This window comes from Danio rerio, chromosome 24 (genome assembly GCF_049306965.1).
Source record: "Danio rerio strain Tuebingen ecotype United States chromosome 24, GRCz12tu, whole genome shotgun sequence".
In the NCBI taxonomy this organism is placed as follows: Eukaryota; Metazoa; Chordata; class Actinopteri; order Cypriniformes; family Danionidae; genus Danio; species Danio rerio.
In genome coordinates, this window is record NC_133199.1 from 20662501 (window position 1) to 20680000 (window position 17500).

At 36.2% G+C, this 17500-nt stretch overlaps 1 long non-coding RNA gene across 1 annotated transcript in view; it reads left to right on the forward strand.

Moving 5' to 3' along the window:
* Positions 1-17500, forward strand: part of LOC141380661 (uncharacterized) — a 146200-nt gene that overhangs the window by 74887 nt on the left and 53813 nt on the right. The gene's annotated exons all lie outside the window — the stretch shown is intronic.

The window sequence follows — 17500 nt, forward strand, 5'->3', positions numbered from 1 at the left end:
CAGCTAAACATTAAAGCACAATTTGCAGCAGTCGCCTGTTTTCCCAATGTAATCTGAGCTATCTACTGCACGCACATTGCTATAAAGACACTATCTGAAGATAAATTTGCATGCGTGAATCAGAAACATTTCCATTCAATAAATGTGCAAATAAAATATGATGCTTATTGATATGAACTTATTGATGATTCCTACTTGTCTTTCTCGTGATAAATAGTTGTCAAAATCTGATATGTAGCGGGGGAATAAAGAAGAAAGAGTTCATCATACGCTGGATTCGAGCCGAGTTCATGCTCGGACGAATCAATTCACGATCACAAGCGTCTTACGAGCGCCCCACTGAGACTGTTGAGCGTCCTGCAACATTTTACAGATATAAACCACACTATTTCTTTTTTTTTTTTTTAATGCACTCAGTGCGATGTTCAGACCCAACTGTGTAGACCGCATCAGCTAAACTCTCCCACTCTATTTTTTTCTTTTGTTGTTAATTCCGAAGAACAAACTTGCAAATAACACCGCTTTTCTCCGGTCTACCTCCGAAAGCAGGACCTCCAATTCACATTCTGTTCAAAGTTTCTCTTTTTGCTTGCTTTTGCCATTGCTTTTTCGTTGGGTTTTTCCATTAGCATAGTCATTAGCATATTTATACGGGGGAGGAGGCAGGGAGGGGTTTTGTGCTTGTGCATGTTGCGCTCAGTTTCACGTTCATTCGGATGTACAAAAGAATATGCGTGAGATTCGGCGTACGCAGTGTTTCATACATCTGAAATTTTTTCTGCGTACGCACATTTACAGCTTTGTGCGTACGCAATGTTTTAGTAAGATTTCCACGCAAGTCTTCGTACATGAGGCCCCTGGGCATTTTACAAACCCTGGCCACATGCGGCCCACTGGACTTCTTTGATCGGCCTGTGTGAAGTATTTATTTAACCTAAATGCACATGCGATATGTCACACTCAGGTTTTCCAGTCGCCGTGAGTTGAAAAAATCTAAACATTTCAGAGTGCAGCGAGCAAACCACGAATCATGTGACAGAAACCAACCTGGCAGCTTCACTCTTTGTATGGAATTACACAGCAATAAAGGTAGACTAATTACCTCAGATTAATGATTTAACAACTGCAGATACAGATCCTCTCTCAGTGATAATCATTACATCACATTACCACCTCACATTCAACCTGACTTCACTGCTCTTGTTCAGCCAGACACAAGCTAGAATAGACTGATTTCACGCGGCTGCCTTTTTTAAAAACAACATCAAGGCTGCGGTTGGAAGAAACCCGGAAATATCGCTTGGCAGTCACATAGGAACATTGTGCACCTGGCTGTATATCTTATCAGCGAAAAGAAAGTGACACAAATTTATCAGGTTCAGGGAAATGGCACTGGGTAACTAACATTTTTTTTTCCTGAACGCACGTTTTAGATGTCATTTATCAAACTTAAGGTAATTAACTGATTCTTTCACTATTAGACTTGTCACGGTATTGAATTTAGGTTCTGAAATTTTAAAAACATCCACAGACATTTAAGGCACTGTTGAACTTCTTAAACAGCGCTTAATTGCCATTGTGTTCACATGCTCAACAGAAATAATTGTGATATGGCTACAGAATTTATCAGTTCACCCACTGCACTTCACAATGTTTAATGAGTGCAAACACAGACGAACGATCCGCTTGATGAATCGACTGATCTTCGCAGCTTTGAAGCACTCCAGTGTCCCTGTATCTGTGTTTACAATCAGTGAAGAGCTGTGAACTGATCTCCTTCATGGCCAATCACAGTAATTTCTGTTGAGCACTGGTGAACACAATGGCAAATCAGCTGTTTAAAAATGCGCTCAGTGGCGCTTAAATGTTAGCGAGAAATGGACGTTATTAAAACTTCAGTAACACTGTTACAGACAACACGAGGGTGTGCTACAGAGTACTGCATTTTTTTAAATTCTCACCAGGTTACAAAGGCTGAAGCAGAGACGCATCCCCACGATGTTTACCTGGTGCCATGAACCAGGGGGACACTTTAGCGTATTACTCTTAAAGAGATTGTGATTTAGTTTGATGTCTAATATGCTTTTAATTGTTTAAATTAAACTTAACTGAATGATATTAAAGTGATGTTTACAGTATTTCTGCATTTTGAAGTTGAGGCAACAGCTGGATGTTTGTAGTCCACAGCATGTTGTTGTAATGTTTACAGTGCTGATCCTATACTTCCAGGTTCCTTCCCACCACAGCCTCATTTTCGTTCCTTAAAATGGCGGCCGCATGAAATAAGCGTATTTTCTCACTGAACATAAAAAATAAAAATAAATGAATAGATGAAAATAAAGTAAAGTGAAGTAATCAAACAAACAACCCTGTGGCATAATAATATATGAAATTGATATTGTGATGCTGGTCTTTAAATATTTTTGCGTAAAATTTATCTCTTTTTAAACTTTAGAGTTTTTATGTTTTATTTAATAGTTTCACAAAATGTTGTTGTTGTTGTTGTTGTTGTTGTTGTTGTTGTTGTTGTTGTTTACCTTATTAACTGTATTGGTCTTGCCCTCTAAAACCGCCCAGAGTGTAGTGTGGGCCCTTGGAAAAATCATTTGCCCACCCCTGGTTTAATCGGTATGATGAACATGTAACAACATTTTTTCCACTGACTAAAACTTAACAAAAACAAAGGAAGATTGACTAAGCATAAAAAGCTAAACATTTGGCACAGATGTTAGACTTAATAATAAAAAAGGCTAAAAGAAAATCAACATTATTTTTGATCTTGTTTTCAATCTTCTACAGACAAAATCTTTGTGAATGTGAAGTAAACATCTCAACCTGTTCCTTGGCTGTTCTCTTCAGTGTGCCAGAGAGATTGAAGACGTGCGTTTTGCACATCTGATATCCTGTAACCCCTGCCTGGTGATTTATTGAAATATGTGGCTAATGTTCATTTATAGGGCAACCCAAAGGTCGTGTTCATAAATCTGCCTGCTGATTAGCTGCTCACTATTTTCAATTAACAAACTTTAATCACTTAGTGTGCGCGATTAAGCCAAAGTGTGGCTGATTGAGAATATTACAGTCTGTGCACTACAGTAAGTGATTTTTCTTCTTTTTACATGTATTACTTTAGCAGATGTTTTCATCTTAAATGACTTACAAATTAGGATGATGTTGAAGGAACTAGTCAGGAGAACAAACTACATTCATAGAACATGATTTTGGAAAATATTAGATAAGCAAACCAGCTAGAAGAGAGAGAAATTTTAAAGCTAAATCTGATTAAAAATAAACAGCAGATTAAATATCTCTACAATAATAATAAGAAAACTTTAGTTGTATTTTTCCAAGAAAAGACATTAATTTTCCAGTCAAATTTTGTGAGCAAACCAACATGGACGTATTTGCTAAATCAAAGGAGGCAGAAAAAGACATTTTTGCTACATAAATTCACATTTATGCTTTTTATTTTATAGTTTAATGCTTTTATAGCGTTATTTGTTCATTTTGTTCTTTGATAAAAAAACATCAATTAACAGATAGCTGAGACTATTTTAACATGAAGTGTCACTGACGAAAAAAGACTTGACTAATATTACAAAAATATATCTTTCCCAAAATGTGTTCCCCCAAAATAGGCAGCAATATACAGTACTACAAACTGTTTTAAAAGGCCTTCATGAGCTGTTTTGCTTGTGGTTGCCAGATGTCAAGAGCCCAATCAAATCTTTTCACTTAAAAAAAATAAATTTTCTGCCTGGTGTTTTGTCTAATCTCTTTAATTTGCCAACCATTTAAATGTACAACTGCAGAAGAAACATGTATGCTTTGAAAATACAGAGAAACATGTCAAATATTCTGCTCATATGAAATAGAGCCAGTTTCTCTCTAAGCTTCAGAGTCATATTTATTTTCTAAGCAAATGGTGTGATCAAATAAACTAGTACACATTGATTTACTCATTAACACTTTACAGTAAGGTTGTATTCGTTCATTAAAGTTAATGTATTTTCTAACATGAACAATGACATTTATTACAGTATTTATTTATTCATCTTTGTCAAGTTTAGTTAATGAAAATATAGTTCTAATTTTCCTAGTTCTTTTTAACTCAGTGCATTAACTAATGCTAACAAGTATGAGTTTGAGATTTTAATAAGGCATTAATAGTAAATGTTGAACTATAAATAATAAATCCTGTACATGAATTGTTTATTATTAGTTCATGTTAGTAAAAAACATAAGCAAACAGTAACTAATGAAACCTTATTTAAAGTGTGACCAACTAATCAAAAATATAAAATGATATGTATAAAAGCATAAGATCTAAGTGTGTTTAAACTAATTATTATTTAGGAACTACTTCTATTGATCCTATTGAATTTAGTATTTTTACAAAATTTTGCCCTTCAAAATATTTCTTGAATAACCTTTTCTTGGCCCAAACTTGACTCCAGAGATTGTATTGGCTGGATTTGTGTTAATTGGTGCTGTTAACATTAGTTATTTTGAATGATGGAATTAAGAATAACCTCTTATTCAGTGGTTTTTAAAATATGTTTGTGCTGACATAATGTAACAAACATTTTTTTCGTATCCAAATGAAAACAAGAATATTAGTTAGACATGACTTTGTAGAAATATTAAAATGTAAAATATATGACAACTTAGATATTTTTGGCTTTCCAACATTTTATTTGAAACAATCTTTACAGTGTTTATCAAATTTAATCATAATAAATCAGGATAAATTTTGATCATATTCTGTATTTCTTGAACAACAAAGACATCAGAATATTAGATAAAGACTGTGTTAATGGAATAGTATGAAACATTTAGCACTGAATGACAGGAATACATGAAAAATACAAAACATATTTCAAATTGCAGTGATTCCTCACAAGGGCTGGTGGCGCAATGGGTAGCACAGCAAGAAGGTCACTTGGTTCAAGCCCCGGCTGGGTCAGTTGGCATTTCTTTGTGGAGTTTGCATGTTCTCCCCGTGTTTGTGTGTGTTTCCTCCATGTGCTCCGGTTTCCTCACAGTCCAAATACATGCTGAATAGGTGAATTCAATTGGACGTAGTGTATGTGTGTGTATGGATGTTTCCCAGTACTGGGTTGCAACTGAAAGAGCATCCATTGTGTAACATATGCTGGAAAAGTTGGTGACCCCTGGTGAATAAAGAGACTAAGCTGAAAGAAAATGAATGAATAAATGATTTTTCACAATATTACTGTTTTACAGTATTTTTTATGAAACAATACAACTTCTGTGGGCTTAAGAAAAATTCACAGATTTAAAATCATGTCTGGAAAAAAATTTTGACGAAAATTAATTAAAAATAATTCCAGAATCTGCTGTAGAAGCCCGATCACATGAGGAAATGTAACTATATTACATATTGTCAGAAACGCTGGTTGCAACCGAGGCTCATTGCAGATACATACCCAGGTCTACATTTCTGATTAAATCGAAATATGTAACTGGAGGTACATCTGCTCACAGTTTTTAATTTTTTTTATTTTTATTTTTTGTAAATCCACCAGAGGCCACAGTGTACGCTTTTTGATGATCTCAAAATTCTTGCATAAATCCACCAGAGGGCGCAATTTACACTTTAGCCAGCTTGCTGTCGATTGGATGAACCACCCCTAAACCCAACCAATAGTGTTTTTAAAAGCAACCTAGAAAAAGAAAATCCGTCCGTTTCTTTTTTTACCTGGTTTCTAGAACCATTCTTTACCGGATTCAAACCCCGTCATTGCGGTCAACTCAGCTCTGTATCCTAAGTCCATCAGCATTTGCGGCAAGCTAGTAACACTGAAAAAGCTGTCCATATAAAGGTAAACAGTCAGCTGGTAACACTAAAAGGAATAGAAGCCGTCGTTGACTTCATACCACCCTGTAGTATTAATTTTATCTCTGACTACATAATTCACTTGCTCCAGAAATGTAGACAGGGGTACATATCCTTAACGAGCCAGTGTTGGAAATAGTGGCAACACTTTAGAATAATGGTCAATTACTTAATGTTAGTTGATCTATATACATTACATATAACAGCAGGTGGCATGGTGAAGCAGTGGGTAGTGCAGTCGCCTCACAGCAAAAAAAGTCACTGATTCAAGCCTCAGCAGGGTCAGTTGACATTTCTGTGTGGAGTTTGCATGTTCTCCCTGTGTTGGCGTGGATTTTCTCCGGGTGCTCTGGTTTCCCACACAAGTCCAAAGACATGCTATAGGTGAATTGAGTAAGCTAATTTGTCAGTAGTATATGTGTGTGAACGAGAGTGTATGAGTGTTTCCCCGTGATTGGTTGCAGCTGGAAGGGCATCCGCTGTGTAAAACATATGCTGGATAAGTTGGCGGTTCACTCTGCTGTGACTACCCCTGATTAATAAAGGGACTAAGCCGAAAAGAACATGAATGAATGATTGAATGAACATATAGTAGCATAATTAAGCTAGTAAAGTATTTGTTAACCGTAGATCAACATTTACTAGTGCAGTATTACCATCAACAGTTGTGCTTGTTAACATAGTGCACTGTGAGTTAACAGGAACCAACAATGAGCTAACCTTTTTAAACTTAAATAATTTAAACTAACTTTAACAAAGCTGAAGAAACACCACTGTAACAAATGTATTACTAATTGTTCCCTCATGTTACATATTTTAACTAACATTAACTAATGGACCATTGTATTAAAGTGTTACCAAAAAAGTTCATAGGAAATAACAATTATTTAAAGGAGGCGTGTCCACAAACCCCACCCCTAAACACACCCTTATGGGGAAGGAACAAATCTTGCTAAATATATGAATGAGATCGTACAAATATAACACAAATTAGCCACTAATCAAAAAGTCATAGAAATTGGAGTGCGATGTATAAAATGATTGTCATTAAAAAAGACTGATTATTTGATTTATACAAATCAGTATAACATACTGTTATATTGACATTAACAGTCATTACCAATCCAGCAATGACTCTTCTATGTATTTATCATTAATCTGCTGCTATCTGTGAGCACCTATAACGTAGACTTAAGTGTTTGGTCCCCCACAAAACAAAAATACTACACTTTTCAGTACAATTACCAGATGATTTATTAAAGGGCTGCTGTCCACTTTGGGTGTAGATAACAATCATTAATCCAATTAGTGATGAGCCACTAGAGCCTGGAGGACTCTGGAGAAACAGGTTTTGTCATTAAAATGATTAAGCCTATATATAAGCATCTCTAACACACATTTATCAGTGATGATTAAGGAAAAACGGTAGGATGGATCTGGTTTCAGAGGGTTTTTAGGAGGTTGGTGAGACGGTGAATAATAGAGATGCTCGTTAGGGATCGTTACAGATTGTTATTGCTCTTGTGTGCCATTATAGATATAAAGTGTATGAGAAGTGCCACTCCAGCTATTTCTGTTTCTGCACCTCAGCACTCCAAGAACCAAATCCAGCTCAAATAGCTGTTGACAAACTACTTTCCTGCAGTAAGTGCATACTCTGAAGTTCAAAAGCAAGATGAAGTCAGTCTTTTTGCTGGAATAAATCTTTACATAGAGACAAATGCATGCTAAAACTTGATTCTTTAAAGACTTTCTGCTTGTATGCTATTTCCATCTTCTTAGTGATTAGACGTGGAATTTCTTACCAATTACCATTCCTACCGCATTTTTTTCTTCACTGTAAAACCCAAAGGTTAAGGTAACTCCAACCATTTGAGGAAACCAATTGCAAAAAAAGTTAAAAAAAAAAAAAAATTATGAGTACTGTGATTACTCCATTTAAGTTGAAGTGATGAGGTAGTTAATTAACTCAATACCTTCAACACTGAGTTCAAAACTCTTTTCAAATGAGTAGAATTAGCTTTCAGTACATTTTGAGTTGACTACACACATTTCATTTGATAAAGTCTGTTGGGTTTTACAGTGTTGAAGTGATATTAATAAATAAATAAATAAAAATAAATAAATAAATAAATAATACATGTTTTCTCTGATCATATTTATATGAAAAAATATATATAACTATTTTTGACATGCTTTTACAATGAGGTTTAATAAGTTAATGTTAGACAATGTATTTTCTATAATGAACTAACAATAAGCAATAAAAATCAAAATAAATATACATAAATACTGTTATAAATGTGTTGTTCTCTATTGATTATATATGCTACAGTACATATAACCTTTTTATAAACATTTTTAATTTTTATATATTTATTAATTTTCTTTTTCAGTTTTTAGTGTTACTTGTCATTTTTGTAATTAATTGTAAATTTAACAATTTTGGAAGTCTTTTTTCTGCCACTGATTAAAAAAAGTCATTTCAATCCTTAGTTTTACAATTCTTCAAAAGAATTCATATCTGAGAAATTAGTGTATGATGCAAATTTGGTTGTAGCTAGAGTAGAGTTTATTAATAACTATATATTCTGACCCTTTTTCCCTCTTTCTATCTTACAGTTGTAAAACGATATGTTATTCAACAGTTTTTAGTTTATATCTCACAATTCTGAGTTTAAATCTTGTAATTTGTAACATCTTGCAGTTCTGACTTTCTCCATTTCTAATTTCCTATATAGTTTGTAAGATGTCTTAAAATTACAACTAGATCTTACAACTATCAGTCTTGCAAATGTGCACCTTTTTTCTCAAATTGCATCTTTGGTTTTCATAGTTATGCATTCTTTATAGGGATGTCCAAATCCAATCACGTGATCGGAAATTGGGCCCGATCACGCAGTTTCAGACTTGATCGGAATCGGACGTTAACTACCGATCAGAATATATACTCATTATTTATGTTTTAACACATCTATAGTCATGTGGTGACACAGAGTTAGACCTCTTTCTTGGCTTAGTGTGCAACATGACATCACTTAGTTGCTGAGATGCTATTGGTTACATGCCGGCAAAGTCGAACACAGAACCAGCTTGAAGCGGAGAGCGCGAGTATGTCTGTGGTACGGAGGTATTGAAGGATAAAGTAGATGATGACAGCATTGCCATAGTAAACTGTGAGATATGTAAATTTGGGATTAAATGAGGATGAAAGGAAAAGGCTACATTTAACACAACAAACCGGTTAAGGCACCTCAAAAACAAACACCTGACACTATACACCGAGTTTACCCAGCCAACCCAACCGAAGACAAATCAGCTCCATGCTGTTGGAGAGTTTGAAGAGAAATAATACCCCGTGACTGTGCAAAAGCACAGGACGTCACAGCCAAGATGCCACAATTAATCGCAATGAGTGACCTGGCATTCGCCTTTGTAGAGAATCCTGGATTACTTATGCTTATGGAGCACATAAGAATTTGTGTTATTTATTATTTAATTGTTCAAGCTACTTCCCAGTGCTTTGTTTCTTAACTTATTCTTGCTTATTCTCTTTGTTTTCTTAAGGTGAATTAAATAAAAAATAAAGAAAATCCTTGATCTGTTTATTCGCTTTTCGTTATTCTTTTTTTAATGTATTTTAGAAGTATCGGATCGGGTTTCGATATTGGAAGATACTCAAAATCAAATGACTTGTACTCAGACTCGAGGGCAAAAATAACTGATCAGGACATCCAGAAGGTTTTATTTCTTGAAGTCCTAAGTGTAACTCATAAATCAGACTTTTTACTCAAAAGTGCAACATTAGTGACTTTATATCTAGAAATTCTGATTTTAAAGGTTTATAGCTTAAAATTGCAACATATAAACTTAAAAATGCAAGACATAGACAACAAAAGTTTAAATTGTTACTTGTTAACATGTTAAAAATCATCATACTTGGAAAAGTTACTTAAGAAAGTAATGCTTCACATATTGAGTTTCTCCTCAAAAAAGAAACTAATTGTATTACTTTTTAGGGCAAGTAATGTATTAAGTTACTTTTTCTGACCTAGCTGAGGCTTGATCTCTTTCAAAACTCTTTCAAAATTTTCTTTTTTTTTTAATAGAAGAGCTTTGAAATTAACAACACACTGTTTAACCTTTATTTGCCTTAAAAAAAAACACAAAAAATGAATGTAGGATAATGCTCTTCTTTTGAGAAATTTCTGACCCCAGAGCTCTACATGCCATATAGATTAATGAAAGCAATGTGATAGTTACTTTTGTACTTTTTGTCTTATCAAAAAGTAAAATCACTGTCCATTCAGATAATCCTCTTTTCCTTTTCTTCAATGTGTTCAAAATAATGAGAATATTTCTATCGCTGAAACGTAAGGCTGTCTGCTTTCTGTCTGTGCCTGCATTCTCTCATTATGTGTGGGATTCAACATGACTTTGTTTATTTTAATTCAGCAATTTATTTTTTTAAAGCGAATTAACTAAACTGAAAAGTAACTCGCTTTACATTTTTTAAAAGTAACACAAACATTATTTCTTAATTTTTAAAAGTAATGCCCTAGTTAACTTGTTGCTTGCAAAATTATACTTATAATATTCTTAAAATACTTTTTTTTGTTTAAGTCTCAAAGATAATCATATTAACTGCTATTCTTTTTGGTTTTCTACCAGACGGAAGACAAACAAGACTCTTGAAACATTCAGTAAAAGCTGCTGCTATACCGCCACAGCTCTACAGAGTGATTTAAATGTAAATGTTCAACAATATTTTCCCTGTATGAGCGGTGCACACATTATAAAGCAAATACATTATGCATTACTTTATATAATGTTAGGAAAGCATGCATATTCCTGCTAACGCTCTTACTAATTCGCATAATATTGCTTTTGCATAATCATGAGAAAACCTTTTTCCCTGTTTGGTTATTGCTTATGAAATTTCTCCAAAAGTTTCTGTAGAGCTAACATGTACTTTTTTGCCTTAAGGACTCAAGTGCTGTTGGGGTCAAGGTGGCCCGTAGCCCAAAGTAAGAGGGTCACAGAGAGTAATTAAAGTCGCCTGTAATCTGTAATGGCTTTACTGACTGCTGGTGTATGTGTTTCTGCTGTCCTGCCTTATTTTGTTCATAGTCATTTGTTTTTTGTCTGTCATTGTGAGGGTCAGAGACATGAATGTTTGAGGTGGGGTTAATGTTCTGACCCCTAAATGGCATCTAAAAGGATTTATTAGGCTGACAGGCAGCTCAGTACCTGCAGAGAGGGCAAGAACGGCAATGAGGATGTTATAAAATATAGAGAGAGTGTGTTTGTAACATTAAATGAGTTCATATTAAGCAAACATTCCGTTCCTTGTTGTTTTTAAATAAGAGTTTAATGGGTTATGAAAACATACTATAAAATCTTGCTTTTTTCATTTATTATGATCTTACAGATAATGGAAAAAGTGCACAAATCACATACAACCCCAAGTCAGAAAAAGATGGGACAATATGGAAAACGCAAATATCAAAAAAGTAGTGATTTCCAAATTTACTTTGACTTTTATTTCATTGCAGATAATACGAACATAAAATATTTTATGTTTTTTGTCTGATCAACTTCATTCATTTATTCATTCATTTTCTTGTCGGCTTAGTCCCTTTGATAACCTGGGATCGCCACAGCGGAATGAACCGCCAAATTATCCAGCAAGTTTTTGCACAGCGAATACCCTTCCAGCTGCAACCCATCTCTGGGAAACTGATCAACTTCATGTCATTTGTAAATATACATTCTTTACTGTCATTCAGACCTGCAACACATTCCAAAAAAAAGTTGGGACAAGAGCAATTTAGGGCTAAAAATCAAGTAAATTGGATAAATGATGTGAAACAGGAGATGTCAACAGGTGATTGTAATTATTGATTTGGTACAAAAGCAGAATCCAAGAAAGTTCTAGTTCTTTAGGAGCAGAAATGGGCAGAAAGGAAGACATTTGGATATTTCACCTTCAACAGTGCATAACAAAATTAAAGATTCAAGGAATCTGGAAGAATGTTGATGCGTAAATGACAAGGCCGCAAGCCTAAGCAGAACTACTCTGATCTTCAATCCCTCAGGCGGCACTGCATCAAGACTCGTCATTCGTCTACTGTATACATGATATCATCACATGGGCACAGGACTACTTAGGCAAACCTTTGTCAAGTACCACAATATATTAATGCATCCTCAAATGCCAATTAAAACTGTTAACAGTGTCCAAAAGCTTCATCGACTTCTCTGGGCTCTGATGGACCATTACACAAACGTGTACTGTGGTCAGATGAAACAGTATTTCAGGTATTTTTGGGGGAGAAATGGACACCATGTGCTCCTGACCAAAGAAAAAAAAAGTTCATCCTGAGTTTCCAGCAACAAGTCTAAAAGACAGGGTCTGTCATGGTATGGGGTTGTGTCAGTGCCCTTGGCAAAGGTAACTTGCACTTCTGTGATGGCACCATTAATGCTGAAAAGTACAACATGCTGCCTTCTTTTCCAGGGACGTCCATGCATATTTCAACAAGACAATGCAAAACCACATTCTGCACACATTACAAAGTTCTGGTTCCAGAGGAAGAGGATACAGGTACTTGACTGGCTTGTCTGCAGTCCTGACCTGTCTCTAATAAAAATTGTGACAACGCAGACCCTGTACTGTGGTCCACCTTAAGACTTGTTTGCAGGACAATTGCTGTACTGTTCCAACTTAAAAAAATAAAACTGTAATAATAATAGTAAGATATATTAGTAGTAATAGTATTAGCATTATTGTTGTTATAAACAGTATCAAGAACGAGCCAAACTTCATGATAATTTGTAACAACCAAATCTTTAATTCATTCATTCAATTTCCTTCAGCTCTTTCCTTGATTTATCAGGGGTCACCACACCGGAAGGAATCGCCAAATATTCTGGCATATGTTTTCGCCACGGATGCCCTTCCAACCACAATTCAGTACTGGGAAACACCCATACACTCATTCTCATTCACACACATGCATACACTACGGCCGACTGGTCCAGCTGGGAGTCAAACCAGCAACCTTCTTGCTGTGAGGCCACAGTGCTTACCACTGAGCCAGAGTGCTGTCCACACACAGACAAGCTAGTTTCATCAGATGAATTAGTTGTTATCTGGGAAAAACATCATGTGTAATAAAAATACATGAAATATTCTTTAAAATGTAACCTTACCCTCCTTGCATATCTCTAGAAAGCTATCAATTTCTGACAAAAAGGTAATTGATGCTATTTATCTTGTCTAGGCTGTTCTTACAGATAACATTAAGGAAATAATAGCTTTTATTGAGCAAAAGAATAGTCGAAAAGAAAAGTCGCTCACAGTGCACTTCTCTTTTTATAACCGGCTAAAGATGGTTTTGCAATCTTATCAATATTTCACAGAGGAAGTTACAAATCTTTTCAGACGCAATGCTTTGTTGAAGACTTCTCTCTCACTCTTGCTTTCTCTTTATTTTTCTTGCTGTAAATACAATGAGGACCACATGAGTCTTGTAGTCTCAGAGTCCCAGACCTTAATTAAAGCTGTTTGTTTTGTTTTCATCATATGCCATCATTAAGCAGTGAGCAAAAATAGGCATGGAAAGGGGAAAAAAAAGAAATTACTGTATGCATTATGGGAATTCCTGCCATGCTGGATGGCAGTTTAATTGGCTCACTTATCAATCTGTGAAAATCAATCATAAAAGCGAATACGCATTGTTTCATATAAGTTTTTATAAGGTTAAAAAAGACCATATGCTTCAAATTGCTGCCTTTGTGTAACCATAATTTGTCTTTTTAATAGATTTTGAGAAGTTTGATGTTCTAGAACCGAGTGTGTTTAATTATCTTCATTTGGGTATGATTGAAGTAATTATAGGTCTCGAAATGATCCACAATGTGATGTTTTTGTCAGCCTTTTATACCAGCAAGGCCTGAAGGTGGAGAAATGTGACCTGTCTCGATACAAAGGGAATGGCTGATGGAAGATTTAGCACAGATTTCTTCATCAAAGTGACCTCAACTTCCACATGAGTCTGAAATATTAAACATAAAAAAATAAAATATTAAATATTAATAGAAGAAAGTGTGGACACCAGACTTGTGAGTCATATAGGACTGAAAATGGCTTGAATTTGAGGGAGTAAACAGGATGAAGCACTTTACCAAAATAACTCGCACCAAGTCAAAATTGCATTGTTCAGAGAGAGAGGGAGTCAGTCGAATTAGTGTTTGTTACATTTAAAATTCATTCATAAAATTTTGTAATAAAGGCTTATAAAATAACATGTATTTTACTTCCTCACTTTTCAACCAATCTTTAAATGTAGGAATGAAAAATTATAAAGCAAATAAAAACTAAAGTTATAGCCGGAATTAAGTTCTTGGAACTCTTACATAGTCGCCCACAGAAGCTAAGCAGGGCTGCGTCTGGTCAGTATTCGAATGGGTGACCACTTGGGAAAGCTAGGTTGCTAGTGGTTAGGGGTGTTAGACCAGCAGGGGGTGCTCAACCTGCTGTCTGTGTGGGTCCCTAAAGCCTAGTTTATACTTCTGCGTCAAGTGACCAGCGTAACCCTAGGCGCATGCAACGCGCGTAGCTGTGCATTTATACTTCTGCGCGCTGTCTCTGTTGGTCTGAATTAACAGTTCCGAAACGCTAGTGGGCAGTGAGGTGTTAATGTTCCTCTGTGTCGAGTTTCTTCTCTGCTGTTTTGCTTTTCCTGAACACTTCCTGGATGTACAAGTGGCTCAAACTCGCTCATTTTGAGGCAGGAACCGGCGGACGTGCAACAATTTTAACTAAGAGGTAAACACAAAACAAAACTTTCCATCAGGAGCTCCTTCACGGGACTTCACACTTGTAAACAATCGCTCCATTGGGCTCGTGTCCAGCTCGCGCCATTCGCGCAGCTCTCGGTCCCGCCCAGACTCGTCAGCGCTTCCAAGCGGACCAATCACAGAGCTTGCGCTATGCGTCGTTGCAACGTGAAGTTACATTTTTGAGAGGTGCACGTCAGCGACGCCGACGGCCACGGCGAAGGGCTATGCGTCAGCACCGTAGCATACGCCTGCGTTTGACGCAGAAGTATAAATCAGCCTTAACTCTCCAGTATGTGGACTCTATACTGCTCAGTAAGCCCTGTCTTTCTGATAAGACATTAAACTAAGGTCCTGGCTCATAAAAAAAATGAGTAAATTTGTTTTTGAGTGTCCAGAAAAAAGCAACATATAAATGTAAGAGTAATATTATTATTATATAAAAACAACATTGATTTTCCTAATAGATTTTTTTAAGCAAAACTGAACCATATGAAATACTCTAAACAATTATTCACATATCTGTATCCATTTCCTGCATCACAGGACTCAGAATTACAGAAGTTACTTTTTAAGAATTTTTCATTAATTTCCTTAAACTGGAATGAAATATAGCAAGGCAGTGGCGCAGTAGGTAGTGCTGTCACCTCACAGCAAGAATGTTGCTGGGTCGATGGTTCGAACCTCAGCTCAGCTGACATTTCTGTGTGGAGTTTGCATGTTCTCCCAGCCTTCATGTGGGTTTCATGAAGGTGCTCCGGTTTCCCCCACAGTCCAAAGACATGCGGTACAGGTGAATTGGGTAGGCTAAATTGTCCGTAGTGTATAAGTGTGTGGGTGAATGTGTGAATGGATGTTTCCCAGAGATGGGTTGCGGCTGGAAGGGTATGCGCTGTGTAAAAACTTGCTGGATAAGTTAGCGGTTTATTCCGCTTTTTAATAAAGGGACTAAGCCGACAAGAAAATGAATGAATGAATGGAATGAAATACAAAAACATGATCTGCAGTAAACCAAACCCGTAATTAATGTAAAATAAAAGAGAACATTTGATTCTGTTGCTAATTGTTGCTACTGGGATTAAAAGATCTGTTCCAACTCTATTTGATCCAGCTGCGCTAAAAGAAGCAGTAAGTGCTACACTTTCTATATTTATAGCATTTTGAACACTACTTTTTGAGCCACGGAATTCATAACCACTGAAATCACTACAGTGGAGTTGCGATTTGTTGAATCGGCTTTATTTTGTACAATAACCGCTATCACAGATCTCCATGCAGTATCATATTTACCCATTTGGTGGGCATCCTGCTATCCTGCTATGCATGTGCACATAAACTTTGTAATAGCATTTGTATGTGGCTCATTCATCATTGCACGAAGGCTGAATAACCTTCATAACTACATAAAATAAACTATGGGAGACTTCCTGGCCTAACCGTGGTATTATGACTGTGGGTCTTCAATCTGAGTTGCTGTTGATCATTGTGCTGTACTTATCCTGACATTGACCATGGTTATCCTTCTCTGAAGTGACATGAGTGATGAGTGGATGGCAGAGACTGTAAAATATATGGACTTAGTATGCGTGACGTCACCCATAGGTTTCTAAAGAGCGCAAAAGAAGCCACAAGCAGGCGCGGCCAACTGTCGCCATTTTGTTTGCGCGTCATCACACACACGGCGGGATACCATACAAGGGCAAATAGGCGGAGAGTGAGCGGAGCAACAGACACTGCTGGCAGTTTGCTTGAACCTGGTTCAGACACACTTTACTTTGGGAGAACGCTTAATACTTTATCACCTGTGACTCGTTTGTGTTCTGACCACTTGTGCTTGGTTGTACACTATATCAATAATTAGACTTTTTAAAACACTGCTGTAATACATTGAGCCACTAAACATTGTTCTTATGACGTTATTCAACAGGAGGAAAACGCGAACTACTTCCAAACACTTCAGATATAGTCTATGTTAGTAAATGCTGGACTATTGATGAAATCCAGCATAACACTGTATGACAATGCTTCAGATGACTGTTCTAGAGCCTACAGCTAATCAATCTGGCAGATTCTGGAGTGCATTACAGCTCTAAATATAAATATGAACGATAAATTATCTGAAATAAAACAAACACATGTATAGAGATAGTATATAAGTATATAACTTTACTTTTTAAGTGCACTCAGCATTGCTTGCCATCTAATAATTGTAGGAAACAAGTCCAAAAGGCAGTTGACTGTGTAAAGCCACATAAAACAACACAGAAATATGATAAATTTGCCGAGTTTAGTGGCTAATCTGTAGGATTCAGCTGAAGTGAAGTGACGGCGACCAGCGAGACCTAGCTGTCACTCAAGTGGCCACTCCCTTAATTATGCAAACTTAATTTAACTTAATATAAAGCAGGGGTTTTCAAAGTGTGAGGCGCAACTCCCCTGGGGGGCGCCAGAGCATGTCAGGTGAGGCGCGGGAAAAAATATAATATAATAAAAATATAATTATTAAGTTTAATTATTATATAAATTTTTTATTTATATTTAAACGTTTTAATTAAACAAAGCAAAAAAATAATACGTCAAATATAAGAAAACCTTTTTACCCAGAAGGCCATAGCTGTGAATTTGCTTCTGTTTGGCAAGCCCGCCAATACAGTTATAAGCCTATATATGATCCCCCCCACCTCACGGAGGCTGCCGTCTAAACCAAAACAAACGGACTAAAAGCAAAAGTAAAATATGTCCGGGCCCGGTGCTCTCTCGGCTTCCTCTGTCCTCGTTCCTCCTTTTATGATCCAG